At 38.9% G+C, this 24,523-nt stretch overlaps 1 protein-coding gene across 8 annotated transcripts in view; it reads right to left on the minus strand.

The window, feature by feature from the left end:
• The window catches only part of SCAF8 (SR-related CTD associated factor 8), a 233,620-nt gene that overhangs the window by 193,471 nt on the left and 15,626 nt on the right, over window positions 1-24,523 (minus strand). The window lies entirely within an intron of this gene.

Raw genomic sequence — 24,523 nt, forward strand, 5'->3', positions numbered from 1 at the left:
ATATCCATTCAATGAAATATGAGCCATAAAAAAAAACTACTGATACACGTTACAACCCGAATAAACCTTGAAAACATTATGCTAAACTAAAGCAGCCAGACAAAAAAGGCAATATATTATATAATTCCATTTATATGTAATATCTAGAAAGGGCAAATCTATTGGTGGTTGTCTATGGCTGAAAGACTTAGAGATAAATGAAGAATCACTGCTGATGAGTGGAGTGTTTCTTGTTGAGATGATGAAAGTATTTTAAAATGGAATGTGGTGATGGTTGCACAGAACCATTGAATTGTATACTTTATGTTGGCTAGTTTTATGCTACGTAGCTTAATAAAAGTGTTTTTAAAAAGCAAGGGCTCTAGCCAGGCATAGTGGCTAGTGCCTGTAATCCCAGCGCTTTGGAACGCCTAGGCAGGTGGAACATCACCTAAGATCAGGAGTTCAAGACCAGCCTGGCCAACATGGTGAAACCCTGCTACTACTAAAAACACAAAAAATTAGCTTGGTGTGGTAGCAGGCACCTGTAATCCCAGCTACTTGGGAGGCTGAGGCAGGAGAATTGCTTGAACCCAGGAGGCAGAGAAGGTGCAGTGGGCTGAGATCATGCCACCATACTCCAGCCTGGGAGCCTCCAGAGAGAGACTGTCTAAAAAAAAAGGGGGGGGGGGGGCTCTAATGTTTTAACAGGAATTCCACCCCATTCCCCAATCTTTTTTTAATTTTTGTTTTTTTGAGACAGGGTCTCACTGTGCCATCCAGGCTGGAGTTCAGGGGCATGATCATGCCTCACTGTAGGCTCTACCTCTTAGGTTCAAATGATCCTCCCACCTCAGCCTTCCAAGCAGCTGGGACGACTATATGTGCATGCTACCACACAGGCTAATTTTTTTATGTTTTGTAGAGGTGGGGTTTCACCAGGTTGCCTGGTTGGTCTTGAACTCCTGATCTCAAGCGATCTGCCTACTTTCGCCTCTGAAAGTGCTGGGTTTATAAGCATGAGCCACAGCAACTGGCCTACCTCCAAATCTTTGTTTTGAAATTGAACCAGGCAACAGACAACTAAACGTAAATGAATACCAATTATAAGTTCGATTGTACGCATAAATGCTCATTTTTAAGTATAATATTGTAAGATATTAGAAGTCTGGAAACTAAACTTTGGCCATCAGAACACTGCAGAAACAACTTCAACAGATTTTACATACAATTCAAACAGAATTTCTGGGTTAATTAACAATAAACTTAGGGAATCCTCCAGAGCTTTTACTCCAGCACCCCTTACAACATTCAATTTTGTTCATTTTTGCCCTTTTTATCTCTGAATTCTGCCCAGTTTTCCCCGTATTTGTCTCCTCTCCCACTTTTTACCAACTCGTATTTTAAAATTCTAACCACCACCATACCATGACCACAGTCCAATTTAATCTCTCACCTGAAGAACATCTAAATAAATGTGTTATGTTCTCCCTACCATGTTTACAGCTATCTTCCCCCCACCCCCAACTTCTATTTTGGATTTCAGGGGTACATGTGCAGGTTTGTTACTGGGTGTTTGTGGTACAAAAAGATTCCATCACACAGGTACTAAGCTTAGAGCCCAACAGTTTTTGAACCCCTTCCTCCCTCCCTCCTCTAGCAGACCCCAATAACTACTGTTGTCATCTTTATGTCCATGAGTACCCAATGTCCAACTCTCACTTGTGAGAACATGCAACATTTAGTTTTCTGTTCCTGCTTTAATTCACTTGAAATACAGCTATCTTTTCAGAAACTAATCTGATCAGGTAACTGACACTCACCCACTCCTACTACCCATCCCCCTTAAAATAGTCAATGACTTCACACTCTTTGGATAATAACGAAAAATCTTTGTATTTAAAGCCCTGTCCATTCTAACTCCTGTCTACCTTTCCCGCCTCATCTCACACCATTGTTCCACCCTTCTATTCCAGACACACAGTGGTCTTTTTTCAGTTCCCTGCCACAGGGCCTTTAAAATAAGGCTTGTTTTCTCTATTTGGAATACTCTCTATCAGGGTCTTTCCACTAGTTAATACATACCCATCCATCTTAAAGCATCACCTAATGAGGAAAGGCTTCCCAACCTCCCCAACCAGATCAATAATCCCTGTTGTGCTATCATTTATAATACTTTTGAAGCATTCACTGGTGTAATTTAACATTTACTTGTAGGATTATTTAACTAATACTTGATTTTTAATCAGCATCAGGGTGATGCTGACTGACAAGAAGAGACAAAGGACCGAAGTTCCTTTAACGCAATTTAACTTAATAAGAGTTTAACCGAGGCCAGGCACAGTAGGTTCCACTTGTAATCCCAGCACTTTGGGAGGCCAAGGCAGGTGGATCACTTGAGGCCAGGAGTTTGAGACCAGTGTGGCCAACATGGCGAAACCCAATCTCTACTAAAAATATAAAAATTAGCCAGGTGTGGTGGTACATACCTGTAATTCCAGTTACTTAGGAGGCTGAAGCACAAGAATTGCTTGAACTTGGAAGATGGAGGTTGCAGTGAGCCTACGCCACTGCACTCCAGCATGGGTGACAGAATGAGGCTTTGTTTCAAAAAACAACAACAAAAAAGTTTAACCAAAGACTAACTGCTGCCCAAGTGGAAATTAATCCTGGTAGAAGTGCAAACATGCTTCCCCTTTAAGTTCCCAAAAAGGCACTCATCTGTTCATAATGGTTGACAAGGATTAGGATCCCATCATGTACTAAGAACTTTTTTTTTTAGACAGGGTCTCGCTTTGTCACCCAGGCTGGCGTGGTACAGTGGCACGAGCACAGCTCACAGCAGCCTTGATCTCCCAGGCTCAACTGATCCTCCTACCTCAACCTTCCAAGTAGCTGGGATTGTAGGCACAGACCACCACACTCGACTTCATGTGTGTGTCATGAATGTATAAAATGTATGTAGATACTAGTTTAGTTTATCATTTACAACTATAACATACATAGCTTCATTCACAGGAAAAGAGAAACATAAAGATGTAGTATTAATCATAACTGCAAAAAACTAACTTCTAGTATAATAATTTTATAGCCACCTTCTGGTGCTTTGCAGGGAGTTCAAGTGTGAGCATCCACTTAAAATGCCATGTGATATTACCATTTCTGCATGAGCAGTTCCTCTCTCTAGTAAACTGCATATCACAGTAAAAAAATGACCTCTTGCAGTTCTCGAGAATTTTTCATTGTGTTTAGTGCAGTAATATAAACCTTGAACGCCACCAGAGACCCATGTGAAGTGTCACTAGTGATGCTGTAGGTGATCTCAAGAAGCAAAGAAAAGTCACGACAAGTGCTGAATTGTTTGATATGTACAGTAGGTTGAGGTTTTCAGCAGCACTTGTCCACCGTTTCAAGATAAATGAATCCAGCATAAGGACCTTTGTCAAAAAAGAAAAGGAAATTCATGAAGCTGTCACTGCAGCTACCCCAGAAGGCAAAACCCCTCTAAGTTTTTCTGAAATACCTTTCTATTTTGTATTGAAAATACAGCCTCCGTGTGGGTATAGAATTGCTATAAGAAAGGCATACCTACAGACTCTAATATCATTAGAGAAAAAGCTAAGTCATCATAAGATACCTTAAAGCAAAAGGGAGATGAAAGATCTAAAGCTGGAGAATTTAATGCCAGCAAGGATTGCTTGATCATTTTAAGATAACAGGAGAAGGTCAGGCATGGTGGTTTATGCCTATAATCCCAGTAGTTTGGGAGGCCAAGGCAGGAGGATCACTTGATCCCAGGAGTTCAAAACCAGCCTGGGCAACATGGTGAGACTGCATTTCTCTAAAACACAAAAAAAATATTAGCTGGCATGCTGGCCTGTGCCTGTAGTCCCAGCTACAGGCTAAGGTGTGAGGATCACTTGAACCCAGGAGGCGGAGATGGCAGCGAGCTATGATTGTGCCACTGCACTCCAGCCTGGGTGACAGAGTGAAACCTCCATCGAAAGAGAGAGAGAAAGAGAGAGGGAGAGATAGAGTAAGAGAGAGGGAAACAGAGAAAGTAAGGAAAGGAAGGAGAGAAAGAAGAGAGAGAGAGAGAGAGAGAGAGAGAGAGAGAGAGAGAGAGAGAAGAAAACAGGAGAAGCAGCTTCTGCCAACCAAGAGGGAACAGACAATTTCCCAGACATCATTAAGAATTTGGCTGGGCGTGGTGGTTCCCACCTGTAATCCCAGCACTTTGGGAGGCAGAGGCTGGCAGATCACAAAGTCAAGAATTCAAGACCAACCTGGCCAACATGGTGAAACATCTACTGAAGTGCAAAAATCAGCTGCGCATTTAACTAGTTTTGTTGTATACAAAAATAAACTCTAATTCTAGCTACTCAGGAGGCTGAGGCATGAGAATTGCTTGAACCAGGACCTGGGAGGCAGAGGTTGCAGTGAGCCAAGACTGCGCCACTGCACTCCAGCCTGGGCTACAGAGCAAGACTCCATCTCAAAAAAAAAAAAAAAAAAAAAAAAAAAGAATTTAAGAATGTCGTTGAGGAGAATGGGTATCTCCCTGAACAGGTTTTTGCAGATGAAAGTACCCTCTTCTGGAAACACACACACACACACACACACACACACACACACACACACACACACACACAGAGAACAATTATTGGTAAAGAAGAGAGGCAATCACCAGGATTTAAGGAAGGACGGGGTAGGCTAACTCTACTGTTTTGTGCAAACAGTCAGGTTTATAATCCAGACTGCCCTTTCTATAAGGCTGCTAACCTGAGCCTTGATAGGAAGATAGACACTGGCTACCAGTCTTTTGGTTGTACAGCAGGAAGGCCTGGGCAAGAACACTTTTTTTGGACTGGTTCCATCAATGCTTTGTCCCTGAAGTCGAGAAGTACCTCACCAGTAAGGGACTGCCTTTTAAAATTTTCATACTGGACAATGCCCCTGACCACCCAGAGCTCCATGAGTTCAACAATGAAGACATCAAAGTAGTCTACATGCCCCCCAAACAAGACATTTCTAATTCAGCCTCTAGATCAGGGGGTCATAGGGATCTTTGAGGCTCATTATATATTGTACTCTACAAAAATGATTGTCAATGCTGTGGAAGAAAACCCTAATAGAACATCATAGGAGTCTGGAAGTATTACACCACTGAAGATGCCATCATTGCCACACACACACACACACACACACACACACACACACACACACAAGCTGTGAAACCATGAAGCACAAAGCAATAAATTTCTGCTGGACAAAACCTTGTCCAGATGTTGTCCATGACTTCACAGGATTTATAACAGAGCCAATCAAGGAAATCATGAAATTGTGGATACAGCAAAAACAAAAAAGCTGGAAGGAGGTGAAGGATTTTAGGGTATGAATCTTGGAGAAATTCAAGAGCTAACAGATCACATCAAAGGAATTAACAGAAGACAACTTAATGGACAAGAATGCTTCCAAACCAGTGCCAGATGGTCAGGAAGAAGCAGAAGAAGCAGTGCCAGAGAATAAATCTACTTTAGACAATCTAGCAGAAGAGTTACAATTATTCAAGACTGCTTTCAATTTATTTTTAGAACACAAACCCTCCTATGGCACAAGCACTGAAAGTAAAGCCAACAATGGACGAATGATTGGTACCAAGGTATAGAAACATTTTTAGAGAAACAAAAAAGCAAAAAAGTCAGACAGAAATTATGATTTCTGTGAAGCTAAACTGAGTGTGTCTGCCTTTCCTGCCTCCCCTTCAATCTCCTCCACCTCTCCTGTCTCTGCCACCCCTAAGACAGCAATCACTCCTCTCCCCTTTCCTCAGCTACTCAACATGAAAACAATGAGGTTAAAGGTCTTTATGGTGATCTACTTCTACTTAATGAATAGTAAATATACTTCCTCTTCCTCATAATTTTCTTAATAACATTTTCTTTTCTCTGACTTTAACACAGTATACAATACATATACAAAATATGTGTTAATCAACTGCTTATGCTATTGGTAAGGTTTCTGGTCAACAGCAGACTATTATTATTTGGGGAAGAGTCAAAAGTCACATGATTTTCAACTACCCAGGGGGTTGGTGCCCCTAAACCTCCAGTTTTTCAAGGGTCAGAGTACATATGCTTCCAACTAATTATTTCTCTAGTCTCCAAAATCTAACTTGTTAAATACGATAATCAGAAAACATTATTTCATCTAATTCTTCACTGAATACCCTTACTAAAATTTAATACAAATTGCTCAATTTTAAAGAAGGTTGATAAAAATTTCCCCTAGAACAGTGTCTTTTACTGACCCTGTATTAAAGAAATAGTCTACTTAGATTCAGAAATGAGAGAGTGATTCAGTTAGTTGGTGCTTACTTTTTGTCAAAGATGTATGATTTGACATGTTTCCTGCTTTCTTTCCTTGGCTTCTAGGGATCTTGCTGATATGTTTATTCTACTAATCTGAACACACATTTCTAATGTCTACTGACATCTATTTTTCTGCTATATTTAACTAGTTTCGTTGTATACAAAAAAAACAACTGTTTTCTATTGTGTTTCATTTTGTTAATTAAGCTGTTTCAAGGTTCTTTTTAAATCGGTTGGAGTGTAAGTTGATTCAACATTTACTGAACTAATGTGAACCTAGCACATGACTTCGGAAGCACTTTGTCATCATGCAGTTTCCAAGTAAATTCGTCCAAAATTTAGGTGTTTATACAGTCCACTACTGCTCAACGCCAAGCATCAAACTTAATCCTCCAAAGATCTCCATCTGACAGTGCTGGTGGTAGAGTGTTGAGCATAGCTGCCTTCCAAGGAACTCCATCAAAGATCATTTGTTGAAAATTGTATGAATGACACTGTAACTAACAATTAGTACTTTGGAAAAAGATTATGATAATGATGCTGGCCCATTAGAAGCTTTTAATGAACTGCTTTAAAAAATGTACATAGAGACTGTATTTTTCTTTACATCTACAAGACAATGTCTGGTACACAAAAAGTATTCAATAATCTACCTTCATTATCCAACTGATAATTTATTAATACTGCATACTGCTACTGGGAACTACCAAGTTTCATTCCAATTCTCATTCTAATCAGATATGTTAACCTGCCTCCAAGAATTGGGAATGTTATTCTCTTCATATTCTCAAAATCTAATCCAGGATAGAAAACAAATTATGGTTTTACACTGAAAAATGCTGAAAAAGAATGAAAGCTGATTCTGGGACCTTTCTTTTCCTTTGCCTGCTGGCTCCCATCTCTATGCTTGGGTGAGAAGACCACAGCTACATGCTCGGCTTAGGCTCTCCTGCTACCCAGTGTTCTCTATAGGTTTCCATCTTACGAGTCTACTTGGGATCTGGCTCCCTGCTGCCGTGTTTCCCAAAGTCTTAAGTTGCTGTTGATCCCAGTTAGTTTGTTCCATTATATTCTACCTTTTCTAGGGCTACTGGTCCCTGCTGTGCTATTACTCACTCTGAACTCTGCTTCCTAAAGGTAAGTTTATTCCCCACATATGCCATGTTCTAATATTATCTAATGTCAAATGACCATACCCTTTACTTGCGTGCAAACTCTCTATGCTCATCTGACCCCAGAGATTGAAATAAATGACCAGTCTTCACCTGTCCTTTCTTTTGGCAACTCAATACTTAATTTTAATTAAAATATACTAACCAAGAGCCTTGGTTTTCAGTCTAATTAATTCATTCTTCATGTTTCAACTTCCATCAGGTACATTTAAGAATGTTCCTTAAACCTGCAAAATTTTAAATTGTAGGCACCACAGTAAATGCGTATTTTTAATGTGAAGACTTTTTAGTCGAATCAATTTCTCATTTGAATCAAGGTTTGAGGAATCTTTTACCTAAACTGAGATGGCTACTCCAACACAAAACTTATCTCTAATCAAGATCTTAAAAGCATTCATCAATTAGGTCCCGGATCAGCAAACTTCTTCTGAAAAGGGCCAGAGAGTAACCCCTTTGCAGGTCATATTGTCTCTGTCACAACTACTCAGCTCTGTCCTTTGTGGCAGGAAAACAGCCATAAATAATTTGTGTATGAATTGGCACAGTGTGTTCCAATAGAACTTATTTACAAAACCAGGCCAATCCCTGGATTCTCAATCCTACAGATGTGAGGTTTGTTTCTGTTTTAGATGTAAGCACTGCAATCTCACATCCCTGGAGAGTACATTTATGTCTTTCCCTCCTCTATGCACTAAACTCATTATTCAAAATCCAAAATTTAACAAAATGTTGTACTTCATGTTTGTTATTTCAAGTAAGTTTCTTCACTTCAAAAATGTTAGTGCCTTTCCTAATTTTAGCAACATTAAATGAATTCTACGGACCCTGAAGAGCCTAATGGCTTATGTTCAGTTATATCCCAGAGAACTATTAACATCTTTCTCATGTACAGGTTGCTGGTTCTACGATCAATGGAATTAACCTGACACGTGAATCTAAAATAACTAACTGTAATCAATTCAATCCATCTTTTTTTTTTTTTTTTGAGACAGAGTTTCGCTCTTGTTACCCAGGCTGTGGTGCAATGGCGTAATCTCGGCTCACTGCAACCTCCGCCTCCTGGGTTCAAGCAATTCTCCTGCCTCCATCTCCTGAGTAGCTGGGACTACACGCTGTGCCACCATGCCCAGCTAAATTTTATATTTTTAGTAGAGATGGGGTTTCACCATGTTCACCAGGATAGTCTCGATCTCTTGATCTCATGATCCACCCGCCTCTGCCTCCCAAAGTGCTGGGATTATAGGTGTGAGCCACCGCGTCAGGCCTCAATCCATCTTTCTTAACAATGGTCCTTTAAGCCCTTGAGAGTACTGACTAAAATCCCCCAAATCTCCAAAATCAGAAACTTCATAAAAGTTTCTGCAGCCAACACAATCTTGATAATTTGAATTCAAGACAGCATGCTAACCAGATTTTTTTCTTCCTCTTATTAGGAGAACAATAAAGAATGTAAGAAAAGAAAGGTATAAAAATTCAATGAAAAGCAGAATGAGGAGGAGAGAAGAATCAGCAGAGATATCACAAACTTCCAGGAAATGCAAATGTGATAAAAAGGTTGCTAAATTATGAAATAAAAAGGAAACCATAAGCTATAATACACACAAGAAAATATAACCAAGGAGGAAAATACTTTGTCCTAGAGAAATCCAGAGTCTCACCACCCAAAATCAAGGGATTAAAGGGCAGGAATGACACAAGTGAACTAGTGCATCACCTGCTATTGCAAAAAATCAATAATGCCTAAAACTGACCAACCCAGAAACAGCAATATAAAATTGTTTTTCAGTGATATGAAGGTAACCAGCAGAACTAAAATGTTAAGAATTAAAACTACACTACAGATATTTGAACTCTCAAATAAAATTCCTTGTTTTGTAAACAGAAATAATATGGTTATATTTGTAAGTGATAGTAATGAAACTTTCAAAGCCTCAAGGTCAAATATTTGTATTATAAATAAAAATGTAGTTTGCAAAAAATAATAAAAGGAAATATACAAAATGATCATTGGTTTTGTTAGAACAGCTTTCGTAGGCAGAATTCTAAGATGGCCCCCAAGACTTCTACCCGATGGTGGTACACACCCTGTATAATTCCCTATATATAATGACCCATCCTTCAGTATGGGTGGGACCTATGAATATGAGGAGACAGTCACTCCTATAACTACTGCAGTAGACCAGAGATGGGACCAATGGCTACTAGGATATGAGAGTAGCCACTAGAAACTGAGAGTAACCTGTGGCCCACAGCCAATAAAAAAAAAAAAAGAGAGAGACCTTAGTCCTATAACCATAAGGACCTGAATTCAGCTAACAGCCTCAATGAATTTAGAAGAGGGCCCCAAGTTTCAAATGAGAGCCCAGCCCTTTATAACACTGCTATCACCCAGCTGAGACCATTAGCAAAAGACCCAACTAACCAATGCCTAGATTCTGACATACGGAAATTGTGAAACAAATATATGCTGTTTTCAGCCACAAGCTAAGTTTGTGACATTCTGTTAAACAGCAATAGAAAACTAATAAAGAACAAATAAGTGAATGTATTTTTTAAATTTTCTAGTATGTGTACAAAGTTCTCATATTTTGTGAAACATTTTATTAATAATTCAAAGTAGAAATCAAATTTAAAAACTATTTTTCTGCTTTTTCCTAAGTTTGTAAGTGAAAATAAAAATGCAATATTTTGTACATAGGAGTAAAAGTACGTTAACAGATTTGTTTCACTAATAAACTAATTTCACTAATAAATCAGTGACCAAAGAACAGAAACTACAGAAATAACAACAGCAAATTGCATATTAAGAAAAGCATGTTCTCAGCCGGGCGCGGTGGCTCAAGCCTGTAATCCCAGCACTTTGGGAGGCCAAGGTGGGTGGATCACGAGGTCAAGAGATCGAGACCATCCTGGTCAACATGGTGAAACCCCGCCTCTACTAAAAATACAAAAAATTAGCTGGGCATGGTGGTGTGTGCCTGTAATCCCAGCTACTCAGGAGGCTGAGGCAGGAGGATTGCCTGAGCCCAGGAGGCGGAGGTTGTGGTGAGCCAAGATTGCGCCATTGCACTCCAGCCTGGGTAACAAGAGCGAAACTCCGTCTCAAAAAAAAAAAAAAAAAAGCATGTTCTAAAATAATATGACAAATAGTGACTTTTATAGTCTCTTAAAACTACTTTCAAAACTTTTTCTTCCTAAGGTTTTTAAAGTAAATTTCTTTATAAAAAATATTTAAAATAAAACTTTAAATATAAGCTTTGGTTAACTTCTACTGACATAGCAATATTCTTGAGTGATCAGAATTTTTAAAGAGCAAAAGCCAAAAGGAGATGTTACAGACATACTGAGAACCCTTCCACATCAGGATCTTGATAAACGCTAAGCTCCTCCCTTTTATATTAAAAAAAAAAGTGCCAATCTGAAAACTTCCAAAGTGTTTCTTTTCTTTTTTCTTTTTTTTTTTGGAGGAGTCTCACTCTGTCGCCCAGGCTGGAGTGTGGAGTACAGTGGTGCAATCTCAGCTTACTGCAACCTCCACTGGGGATCAAGCAATTCTCCTGCCTCAGCCTCCTGAACAGATGGAATTACAGGTGCCCACCACTATGCCCAGCAAATTTTTGTAGTTTTAGTAGACACAAGGTTTCACCATGTTGGCCAGGCTGGTCTCAAACTCCCAACCTCAGGAGATCTGCCTGCCTCAGCCTCCCAACAAAGTGTTTCAAAAGCATCTTTGAAAAAGTAGACCACACTTAACTGCAAACAAAGCACAAAAAATCTGAAATGTTATACCTAATAAGCTGCTATCAAACATAAGAAATAATCTTTTATTTTTAGAAAAATGCTTAGAACCAAGCACAATGACTCACACCTATAAATCCCAACACGACTCTGGGAGGCCAAGATGAGAGGATCACTAGAGGCCAGGAGGCCTGTGCAATGCAGCAAGACCCTGTCTCTACAAAAATTAAAAAAAAAAAAATCTACAGGACATGGGGTGCATGCCTGTAGTCCCACCTGAACCCAAGAGTCCAAGGATGCAGTCAGCTTTTATCATGCCATTGCACTTCAGCCTGGGTGACAGAGCAAGGCCAACTTCAAAAAAATTTTAATAAATATTCTTAGAACTTTTTTGTGGTATAAAATATTTTATTATAAAAAAATTGGAAAATACGAAAATGCACAAAGAAAAAATATAAACTATCTATAATCCCACAGTTCATCATTCATTCAAAATATGTTCATTAGCACTAGGCCTCTGTCATGAAACAGCCTGCTTTTAGAGACAGGCAATATTCTAAAAAACTAACAGACACATTTAGCAGAGTGTAATTAAGTATACAATAAAGATAAAAGTGGTGAAGAGTGTACGATACTATGTATCTCTCTCAGAATTTCAATACAGAACCCTTTTTTAAAAAAGTGTAAGACATTACAAGAGGAAGTAACGCTTATTTTTCCTAAAATTATAAGCCTGAAATAGGCAAATCTCTCTCTAGAAAGATTAAATCTATCTAACCTTTGTAGGGGAGAAAAAAGAAATCCTCTAATTAATTTAAAAAAAAAAAAAAAGAAAAGAAAATGAGTAAGAATTTTATTTTTTTAAGACAGAGTCTCGCTCTGCTGCCCAGGTTGGAGTGCAGTGGCACCATCTAGGTTCACTGCAGTCTCCACCACCCAGGTTAAAATGATTCTCCCACCACAGCCTCCTAAGTAGCTGGGATAACAGGCATGTACCACCACACCTGGCTAATTTTTAAAATTTTTTTGGTAAAGATGAGTTTTCACCATGTTGGCTAGGCTGGTCTTGACCTCCTGACTTCAAGTGATCTGCCCACCTTGGCCTCCCAAAGTGCTGGGATTATAGGCATGAGCCACCATGCCCAACCCAGAATTTGATTTTTTAAAGTGCTTATAAAATTATTATATCTGCAGATACTAACATAAACCCAAATAAATAATTTTTTAAAGATTATTATGACAAAACCAAATGCTTATATGCTTTCTAATTAACTTTCCCTATGGGCTACAACTATTTTCACATAAATAACCTTTTATATTATTAAGCAGGATATATCATTTATCAAGCATGACAACTGTCTAGGATTAACATTACAGTTTTGAATACTGTTAAAGAAGAGATCTATTTTTGAAACTTAGTTTAAAACTGCTTTGAAACAAAGAAAAATTGTAATCAACTCTCCCCGACAAAACCAAAAGCTTATCAGCATAAGTCCTTTAATTCAACACACAAATTTGCACATCCTTTCTAAACCCTTGGAATAGAGGGAGTTAAAAATACTCTAAAAAACGTACATAGGCTTTACAGTGCCAGTCAAGATAGGGTAAACCAAACCACGAGGCCTTGCTCTCTCACTGATGACAACCCAAAACCCCCAATTTAAGACAAAAAACAACTACCCGAGTAATGTGAAAGCAAAACAGCAGGCAAACTGGAAACTAGAGTCAACCTGAAAAATGACCAATGAAAGCTAAGGAGGGGGTGGCTGTGTGTGGGAGCTGAGGAAATTTCATAGCTTTGGTATCATCTATGATGTCCCAGCTTTGATTTCAGTGCTGGCAGAATACAGAAGGGTATAGCCAATACTAGTGGAAAAAACACTAGAAGAAATCCCATTCAGCAAGAATACTAGGAAAAAGGGCTCCTCCATGCTACAGAGGAGGAGGAGGGAAGAAAAACAAAATCTCCCTTCTCCCTTTTTTCACCTGGCCTTGCCAAGGGTTTGAAAGCAGACCCTGTTATCACACTGGCACCTAAAATCTCAAGAAGATCCATCTGTGGCTAACGAACACTAAAGGGGGGGGGGGTCTCTATTATCCAAATAAGAAGTGCAGGAGTTCCTATTTTTCTTTTTTACTACTTCATTCTGAAGGCTGAGCTTGGAAAGAAACTATGACTTTTTGGCCAGAGAAACAGGGAAAAAGAACACTGGCAATTGGAGAATGAATGGGAATCCTAGAGTCAGAGAAGAGGATTCCCTAATTTTGTTTATGAACTAAGTCCTGGGCTCATCCTGGAATTATGCCTGCATGAAAAAGACCCAAAGAAGCACAGCAAAGACTCTGAGAACTACAATCCATGTACACCACGGCCCAATTCCTAGACTAACGCTTGAGTGGAGCGTGTGCTGTGCGCACCTCAAGAGAAGAAATGCTTTGAGAACTGACCCGACACTGCAACCACCACAAAAAAGCAAGACAGAACTTGCATCCTGAAGTTAACCATGTTGACTGCCTGATCGACAAAAATCAATATCCTTCAGAGAATTCTGATGAAGTCTTATAACATAATATTAAAAATGTTACTAGCATGTAAGTGAAACTTGGCCAGGCACAGTGGCTCACACCTGTAATCCCAGCACTTGGGAAGGCCAAGTGTGTCTGCCTGAGACCAGGATTAGAAGACCAGCCTGGGTAACACGATGAAACCCCATCTTTACCAAAAATACAAAAAATTATCAAGGAGTGGTGGCACACACCCATCCAGCTACTCAGGAGGCTGAGGTGGGAGGATCACTTGAGCCTTAGAGGCAGAGGTTGCAGTGAGCCAAGATCACGCCACTGTACTCCAGCCTGGTTGACAGGGTAAGACCACACCTCAAAAAAAAAAAAAAAAAAAAAAACCAAACCACCAAAGTGAAACTTACTTCACACACACACACCCCTCCATGAATCTGTCCACTGCTCAAGGAAAAAGACAATTAACAAATGCCAATCCCAACGTGACAAAGACATTGGAGTTATCAAACATTTTAAAGCAATTATAATCATGCAGTGGCGTACGCAAATGTGTATGTCTGTGTGCACACACATACAGATACACAGATCTATCCATCTTTCCATCCATCCACCCATTTTGACTTTGACTTTACATACTGATAATCATCAATAAATTGCAGCCAATAAAAGTATTTTTTTCGTATCTTCCACAATGCACAGTTACATATTAGGTATTTAAATATGTGATGATTTGACTTGGATACAGTAGTTTAATACAGGGTAAAGGTAATCAGGCAACCAAATATGAGCTAGCAGAAGAAATTTATCCAGTTTTCTTATGCCAAACTTCGCTTGGACAAAGTAGATTAATTTTACTCAAAAAAGTAGAATGCCGGCCGAGCACAGGGGCTCACACCTGTAATCCCAGCACTTTGGGAGGCCAAGGCGGGTGGAACACGAGGTCAGGAGATGGAGACCATCCTGGCCAACATGATGAAAACTTGTCTCTACTAAAAGACAAAAAATTAGGCAGGCGTAGTGGCACATACCTGCAGTCCCAGGTACTCAGGAGGCTTAGTCACAGGAATTACTTGAACCCGGTAGGCAGAGCTTGCAGTGAGCCAAGATCATGCCACCGGACTCCAGCCTGGCAACAGAGCAAGACTTCGTCTCAAAAAAAAAAAAAAAAAAAAAAAAAAAGGCAGAACGCCAAAGCCATGGCTGATGATATACATTTCTCTTAATTTTTCCCCCAGAACTTTACGTTTGACAAGTTTTGCAATCCAAAATCCCAGCACTTTGGGAGGCTGAGGCAGGCAGATCACTTGAGGACAGGAGTTTGAGACTAGACTGGCAAACATGGCAAACCCCTATCTCTAGTAAAAATAAAAACTAGCTGAGTGTGGTGGCATGCACCTGTAGTCCCAGCTACTCAGAAGGAATGCTTGAACCTAGGAGACAGAGGTTGCACCACTGCATTCCAGCCTGGGCAACAGAGTAAGACTTCATCTCAAAAAAAAAAAAAAAAAACACCCAAAAAACCTTACTTTTACTTGTTTATTGAGACAGGGCCTCACTCTGTCACGCAGGCTGGAGTGCAGTGGAGCACTCAGCTCACTGCAACCTCTGTCTCCCAGGCTCAAACGATCCACCTTAGCCTTCTGAGTAGCTAAGACTACAGGAATGCATCACCATGTTCAGCTAATTTTTGTATTTTTTGTAGAGACGGGTTTACCATGTTGCCTAGGCTGGTCTTGAACTCCTGAACTCAGGCGATCTGCCCTCCTCAACCTCCCAAAATGCTGAAGAGTACAGGTGTGAGCCACCACGCCTGGCCTAAAGAACATATTTCAATGCAGCAGTATGTTTCACTCTGAAATAATCCCCAATTTCATGTTTAATAGTATAAAATAATCACCTTTGTATGCAATGTATAAATTTGGGAGTTAACCATCATGTTCTTACTCAAATAGTTTTATTATCAAGGTATAATCAAGTAAAACCAACTAAACAATTGGAGAATACAAAACCAAATTCAACTGATTAACAGTTCAAAGCTAAATGGTAAACAGGCCAAGTCAGATTCCTGTAACTACTGAACACTGGCACTATATTCCACCCTTTAAGAACGGAAAATAACATGAAGACCCTCACTTCACTAGCAATCTACTGAGGTAGAGAGTGAGAGTGATATACATACTCTTATTATAATATAGTGGGTTTTCATCCTTCTGAAATTTTCCCAATTCACTAATGATCTCAAAGATCTCTAAAATGTAATCACAGGTAATTTTGCAGAGACACTAATTCAAAACGTATGTATTAAACTTAACTATCAGTGACAGAGCATCTTTGTTATTCTCTCCTTACACTCCTATATGCATTTAACAGAGAAATAATACCTTTTCCAAAAGTGGTATTTCAAATCTGGGGAATCTAGGAGGACCTCAAACTTTTCCTCATTAACACAAGATCTAATGACGTAATTTAGTGTCAAAATAAAAATACCGGGGGAGGGATGTGTAAGTGAAATAAACATCCAGTTAGAAACTACAAGGACAAAGTTAAATAAGAAAATCGAAGTGAAACAGGCTGAGTGGGAAAAGACCATTCCAGTTATAGCTATGATTTCACTTCCACACTATTTCCATTTATAACATATTCATCAATAAAACTCTCTTTACAAACAGTGATTTACAAAAAGGCAAAAGGTGGGTATTTCCTAATGGAAATGCATTAGAATTTCAACAGAACTCTGTGCTTTCCTACTAGAAAATCACTGAGATCCTAAACCAATAGACAAACAAATGGAAATATATAATGCATAGCTCTGCATATAGTAAATCTTCCTGTTTCACAGCATCATTTATATGCAATGTATATAAAAAGCATGTTTCTCTATTTATTTATAGTCTTATGAAATAATCTTATTAAAAGTCTTAAATTCATAGCTCAGGAACCCGTACAGTTGAAGGCAAGGGTAAACTGAAAGGATTTTAGAAATACACAGTAATTCACTGGGCGCGGTGGCTCACGCCTGTAATCCCAGCACTTTGGGAGGCTGAGGTGGGTGGATCACGAGGTCAAGAGGTCGAGACCATCCTGGTCAACATGGTGAAACCCCGTCTCTAGTAAAAATACAAAAAATTAGCTGGGCATGGTGGGGCGTGCCTGTAATCCCAGCTACTCAGGAGGCTGACGCAGGAGAATTGCCTGAACCCAGGAGGTGGAGGTTGCGGTGAGCCGAGATTGCGCCATTGCACTCCAGCCTGGGTAACAAGAGTGAAACTCCGTCACACACACACATACACACACACACACACACAAACTAGTAATAATAAAAATTCATCTAATAATCTGGGCTAGGCACAGTGGCTCATGCCTGTAATCCCAGCACTTTGGGAGGGGGAGGGGGAGGGTCACTTGAGGTCAGGAGTTCAAGACCAGCCTGGACAACATGACAAAACCCCATCTTTACTTAAAATAAATTAGCTGGGTGTAGTGATGTACATCTGTAGCCCCAGCTACTCAGGAGGCTGAGGCACGAGAATTGCTTGAACCCAGAAGGTGGAGGTTGCACTGAGCTGAGATCACACCACTACATTCCAGCCTGGGTGATAGAGCAAGACTCTGTCTAAAAAAAAATAACAATAATAATCTAATAACCTAAATAAACTATGTAGTTCTACTATATGAACTAGAGAAAAAGAGAATAGTAAATTAGGAGCCAATTAAAGACTGACTATAACAAACCAAATGAGAAGTGATGAGGATAAGGACTAAAGTGTTAACACAGGGAATAAAAAGAACGAGAAGGATGCAAAAGATGTATTTTTTAAAAAAATAATTCATTACATTTCATGACTGACAAAGATATAGATGAAAGAGAAGCATTTAAGATAATTCCAAGTTTTCAACTCTGAGTATTTATGAACATGATTTTACTACTGATAGAAACAGAAGTCTAAAAGTAAGAAGTTGGTGGAGGAAACCTAAGTTTAGACATGAGGTGACAATATGATTTCAAATGCACGTGTACACAAAACACCTCTTTTGAATCCTAAAAGAGAAAATTTAAAAATACAAGTAATTTGTGAAGAGAGAATAGTTGAAAAGATAATAAATACCAAAAACCAAATAACAAAGGGAGAGTAAGTAGAAGAGCCTACAGGGCCTAAGGGTTCAGAAATGAGACTAACCAACACAAAAATCTAAGAGAGACAGGCAGCTGCATGAGAAAAAAGATAAAAATAGTACTATGCTTTTCATCCGTGAGGTCCAATGTCAATTATTAAGCACTATCATTAACTGTTTTTGCTATTAGAATATAGCCTGAAGCAACTGATATTTACTATTTCCGTTTTACAAATGTATAAAATTAGGTTAAGTGACTTAATTCAAACTGGTTGTAAGTTATGGAACTGTGTCTCAAACCCAGTTCTCCTCACTACCCAGGCACTCAGATGTGGTCTAGTTTCCAAACACAACAAAAAGTTCACTAGCTAGCAACTAACATCTACAATTCAGTCACTCAATCAGATGGATGAGTGTGGTGACATACCATTTAACAGCACCAATCTAATAATCAAAAACACTTTAAAAATAAAATATTATAAAATGTTTCAGTCTACTGATCAAATAACAGCTAAACAGACTAACTCCCCCTTTTTCCTAATGGCTAAGACATACACTGTTTGGGTTTGGAGAAAATATTACAAAACAATATGGAGAACAGCACAGTGGCTCATGCCTATGAATACCTGGGGAGGCCGAGAAGGGAGGATCGCTTGAGCCAGGAGGTCAAGGCTACAGTGAGCTATGATCATGCCACTGCACTCCAGCCTGTGTGACAGAGAGTCTGACTCAAATTAATAATAGTAATTATAAGGTAATAAATGATCACCATAAAAAAAAAAATCAAACTATTAAAAGGTCTCGTTCACTGCACCCTATCCAGCTACTGCTTTCTTCAGAAATAACCACTGTTAAACGGCTCGTAGGCTACCTTCCAGAGTCTTCTATATATATATATTTCTTTGTAAATATGTATAAATATTATAAATATATACATTGTATACGTATGTACATATGTAAAATAGACACTTTATACATTTTTTGTTGTTGTTGTTGTTTTGAGGTGGAGTCTCGCTCTTTCTCCCAGGCTGGAGTGAAGCGGCACGATCTCGGCTCACTGCAACCTCTGCCCCTCGGGTTCAAGTGATTCTTCTGCCTCAGCCTCCCAAGTAGCTGGAATTACAGGTGCCCGCCACCACACCTGGCTCATTTTTAAAAATTTTATTTATTTATTTTTTGAGACAGAATTTTGCTCTGCCATCCAGGCTGGAGTGCAATGGCACAATCTCAGCTCACTACAGCCTCCACCTCCTGGATTCAAGCAATTCTCCTGCCTCAGCCTCCCAAGAAACTGGGATTACAGGCGTGCATCACCACACCCAGCTAATTTTTGTATCTTTTAGTAGAGACAGGGTTTTGCCACACTGGTCCCAAACTCTCAACCTCAGGGGATCCACCTGCCTCGGCCTCTGAAAGTGCTGGAATTTGAGTGAGCCAATGTGCCTGGCCCACTTTACATATTCTGGTTAAAGAAAACAAAGAAACAAAAAACTGTCCTCCTTATTACTGCTTAAAACTGACGTTCTTAAAAGCCTTGCTGTAATAAAACAATGAAATTCTTTTACATGATGATCAGTAATAATATTAGTCTAAAATACTGGCCAGGTGTGGTGGCATGTGACTGTAATCCATGCTACTCAGAAGGCTGAGGCAGAATTGCTTAAACCTAGGAGGCAGAGGAGGTAGTTAGCCAGGATCACGCCCTGCACTCTAGCCTGGGCAACAGAGTGAGACTCCATTACAAAAAAATCAACAAGCAAAATACATTACAGTCTTTATAACTGCCTGCTGTTCAAAAGTCTTGTTCAACTATTTCCCCAACTTGAAACATGCTGAACATAATCTAGCACATTCTTTACAACTCATAATCTGTGTACCTTTTACCCACCATTAAATTATGTTATAATATGAAGATACTTTCCAGGGCAACAGAGATATCCACAATGATACTACATGTTCCCCAGTTGCAGCTTCTTAAAAAAAAAAAAAAAAAAAAAAACACACATTGGCAGGGCACGGTGGCTCATGCCTATAATCCCAGCACCTTGCAAGGCCGAGGCAGGCGGATCACAAGGTCAAAAGATCAAGACCGATGAAACCCCGTCTCTACTAAAAAATACAGAAATTAGCTGGGCGTGGTGGCACGCACCTGTGGTCCCAGCTACTTGGGAGGCTGAGGCAGGAGAATTGCCTAAACCCAGGAGGCGGAGGTTGCAGTGAGCCGAGATCGCGCCACTGCACTCCAGCCTGGCGCCTGGCAACAGAGCAAGACTGTCTCAAAAAAAAAAAGAAAGAAAAATTTCTTAGTGTTCCCTAGTAGTAGAATAAAAGTTGTTTAGCTTTCCAAATATTTATAAAATTATTAGACTTTAAAATATTCAAACCAACTTACAGGTAGTCAGAATACATACCATTATCTTTATTTTTTAAATGAGGCAAAGAAAATATTAATTAGAAAACTTGTTCATCAGAATTAGTATGTAAGGGATCCTAAAGTTCATCTTATGTAATCCCATTTTATAAATGATAAAACCACCATCTCCTTCCTTGCGGCCAACTGTCATCCGTCACATGTTACTTTACAGCAACCATATTAATTTTGTAGCCTTTTCAGGCATTAAAAGGCCTCTACTGGGAACCTTCAAAACAGTAGTTTGCAAAAATCTAAATGTAGTAGTCACGAAGTAGCCATCATTGTTAAGATGTGAAAATTGGAAACATATTACAGATACAGTAAGGATATAGACTTAGAGAATAACCACACTCCTCTCTTAAAAAGAAAGTACAAAATATATGAGCTTGGGACTCAAAGGCTTTTTAGTTTTCTGTTGCTGGAGTAGACCAAGTGCAAACTACTGTCACTGTGCAATATTTCCTTACCAAGGAAAGCGTATTTTCTTTGGCACCCTATTCTATGAGCAGGAGATGAGCAGCACAGTAGTACGGTCCTTATTCTGTACCAGAGTTAACATGAAATATTAATTATCTACTAAGAATCACCAATTCCCACTCCTATTCTCCCTCCACCAAACATAAATACTGTGAAAATCACACCAAAAAAATCCATAGTGAAAATAATCAAAATAGCAGTAAACAGACAAAGAGGATATAAATATGTTCCAATTTGGCCACTAACTACATGCACCTAGTAATGGTGTGACTGAACAAGCTTCATTTCTAAATCTTGATTCCTCATCTATAAAATGAGTATTTAAAGTCTAAAATTTGTTCTTTTTAGAAATCAGGTTTAAGCATGAAAGTTAATAAGGAACCCAATTATAGAACCATAACTAGCTATTCCTATAGCTACAAATGCGTAACATGTTTGTGATGGCTTTTAGCCACTCCATTCTAAAATCAGAGAAAACAGAAATGATTCTGCATGGGAGAATATAAAATACAAAAACACACAGGTGTATATATGAAAATAACTTTAATTTTCCCAGAATCCACATAGTCCATCTTCCTTTATTTTCAATTCACTCCCATGTCTTTTGTAAACATCAAAATGAACATCTAAGTTATCTCCTTTTAATTTAGTACTATTAACAATAAAATGGCCAAAATGAGAACAAGAAATAGAATAATTCATTTATAAAGCTTTTCACAAAAATAATCCCAAAAGTGTATTAGCTGGAAGTTCACAAATAAATATGGGTTCTGTTTCTAATGATACAGTCTTTTTTGTTTTTGGAGACAGAGTCTCGCTATGTTGCAAGGTGCCAGGCTGGAGCGCAGTGGCGCAAGCTCTGCTCACTGCAACCTCTGCCTCCCAGGTTCAAGCAATGCTCCTGCCTCAGCCTCCCAAGTAGCTGGGACTATAGACGTCACAATTCCATGTGCAAAATGCTTGCAGTAGTCTTAAAACAAAGAATTATGTAACTAAGAGTAAATAACATGCTGAATAATATGACTGAGCTTAATGTTAAGAAATTCTAATAAAATCTCAAACAAAATTTGAATTTTGTTCACAGGCCATTTGATTTACTACTTAAGTTTTGTTTTTGTTTTTTTTTCTTTCTTCTTTGCCCTTCTTGTGATTGTAATACTACTTAAGTTTTAATTACACACAAGAACATCTGGTTGCACAGGCAGAATTTAAAATCAAGCGTATTTCATGCAGAGTTGCCTTTTCTTTTTCTTTTTTTTTTGAGACAAAGTCTCGCTCTGTTGCCCAGGCTGGAGTACAATGGCATGATCCTGACTTACTGCAACCTCCACCTCTTGGGTTCAAGTGATTCTCCTGCATCAGCCTCCTGAGTAGCTGGGATTACAGGCACGTGCCTCCGGAGTAGCTGTAATTACAGGCACGCGCCTGAGTAGCTGGGATTACAGGCACCACACCCGGCTAATTTTTGTACTTTTTTTTTTTTTTTAGGAGAGATGGGGTTTTACCATGTTGGTCAGGGTGGTCTTGAACTTCGACCTTATGATTCACCTGCCTCGACCTCCCAAAGTGTTGCAATTACAAGCGTGAGCCACAACGCCCAGCCCAGAGTCACTTTTAAATGTCTTATACTCACAAACCCAACATGATAGGGATGGAGGAAAGGGAGAGAGGGACAGAGGACAAACCTGAGGATGAAAAGATTCTACAAGATTTTCCTCTAGGCTGGCTTCTCTTCTTTCCCTATATTATTACTCTAAACAACTATACTATCCCTCAATCTTCATTTCTAGTCTGTTTTCTCCAGGTGCCCAACATATATATCTAGCTGGGTATCTCCACCTTGATGTTCCACTGACAACATTCAAGATGTACAAACTACTGTACTTAACAAAACAGTAACAATAACAGTCTTTGGGTGGTTGAGATAAAGGTGATTTTAACCCTTTGCCTTCTTCTTCCAAAGACAGGATCTTTCTTTTATTCTTAGTAGGATTTTTAAAACAAGATCCCCCATCTACTCTATCCCTCCAAATTATCTTTCTCCTAAATCTTTCTCTCCCTGTCTTGCCCATCTTGGTGACTGGTACCATACCCTTAAATCAACCTAGTCACTTAAACAAAAGCCCTGGCAACACCCATCTTCCTCATATCCAGCTCCCTATTACTACTAAGCATCTACTGCAATCATCCTTCCTCTTCTCCCTATTGGTATTACTTTAATTGAGCCCCTCATCTTCTTTACACTAATCTAACACTCCTATCCCAAACACATTCCGCCATTGCCCTTCCCTGCTCCACAAAGATGCTAATCATTTTTCTAAAACAAATATAAAGCTTGTGCTTTCATTTAAAACCCTTCAGACTCTCAACTCCCTTTTAATTTAGAAGGAGGTCCTATGCATGGTATATAAAGGTCCTGCATCAGAAAACCCAAGCTTCATTCTCCAATCACTCCTCCCTACCCTACCCCCTACCCAAAGCTGCAATTTCCTTGAAAATGAGCTTTTATGTTCTGCACACAATGCCTCCACCCTTTCTACTGAATACATCACAGTGCACACAGCAGAATGTACACAGAATAGTCTCCACCCTTTCTACTGTATACATCACAGTGAACACAGTACAATGTAGAGTATAACCTCCACATTTTCTACTGTATACATCACAGTGTACACATTAGAATGTACACAGAGTATACATAGGTGACATCACTACTCTTCATATCATAATGCTCATCACATTACTTTTCATCACATTCCCAGCCCCACCCCATTCGAAAGAGCTTTCTGAGGAAAACGCCGTGTAGGTGTCAAACGTGGCAAACTACCCTGCAGAATGGCTGACAGATGACAAGTAACAAAGCTCAAACAACCAGCAACTTTCCATGCACTCTTTCCAACCACTGGGTGCTATTACTATTAAAACCTTCATAGGCTATTATTATAATACAACAATCTGAAAACTGTTTTGTAATTAAAATGAAAAAAATTGACAATTCTGCAGGACTAGCAAAATAAGAGATTTTATTCATAGGCTTTCACCCACAGGATTCGGAATTAATAAATTGTTACAACTCTTAAGAGGCCTGAGCCATCTAATAAATCAATAAATCAAAGATTAGGAAATTTTGCACAAGAATGATGTTGCAATCTCTAACCAACTCCTTTAGGATTTTACTATTCGGCTAAGTTGCTCACAACTTTCATTCTTGAAACTGCCACCAAAACAGAGACAGGATTCTAAAAAACTTCTGTATTATCTCATAAAATGAGAAGAATAATTTGGAATTTCTTGTTCAACAGGAACTGCTATAAAAATTAAAACCTTACTTCTTGACGTAAGGGCTGGGAATGTGATGAAAAGTAATGTGATGGGCATTATGATATGAAGAGTAGTGATGTCACCTACGTATATTCTATGTACATTCTAAGTCATTTCAGCAAAAAAAAAAAAAAAAAAAAAAAGTAACATGGTAAAAATTCATCTTGACAATTTTTTTTCAAAGGTGCTGACATTTAGCCAGACACAAGATGGATAATCTGCAAACAATTCTTGAACTTTTATTAACGTTTAGTAAATAAATACTGGTCCTATTAGTAAACTTTGTCCCTATTTTAAGAAAACCATGTAAGCAACTATATCCACAACAGCTCTCAACTTTGGATAGTAATCATTCTCATTCTCATTTATTCATTAAAGCCTTTTACGTATATGAATAATATTTTTTAAAGGTTCTATAA

Source organism: Saimiri boliviensis, chromosome 4 (assembly GCF_048565385.1).
Source record: "Saimiri boliviensis isolate mSaiBol1 chromosome 4, mSaiBol1.pri, whole genome shotgun sequence".
Taxonomy (NCBI): domain Eukaryota; kingdom Metazoa; phylum Chordata; class Mammalia; order Primates; family Cebidae; genus Saimiri; species Saimiri boliviensis.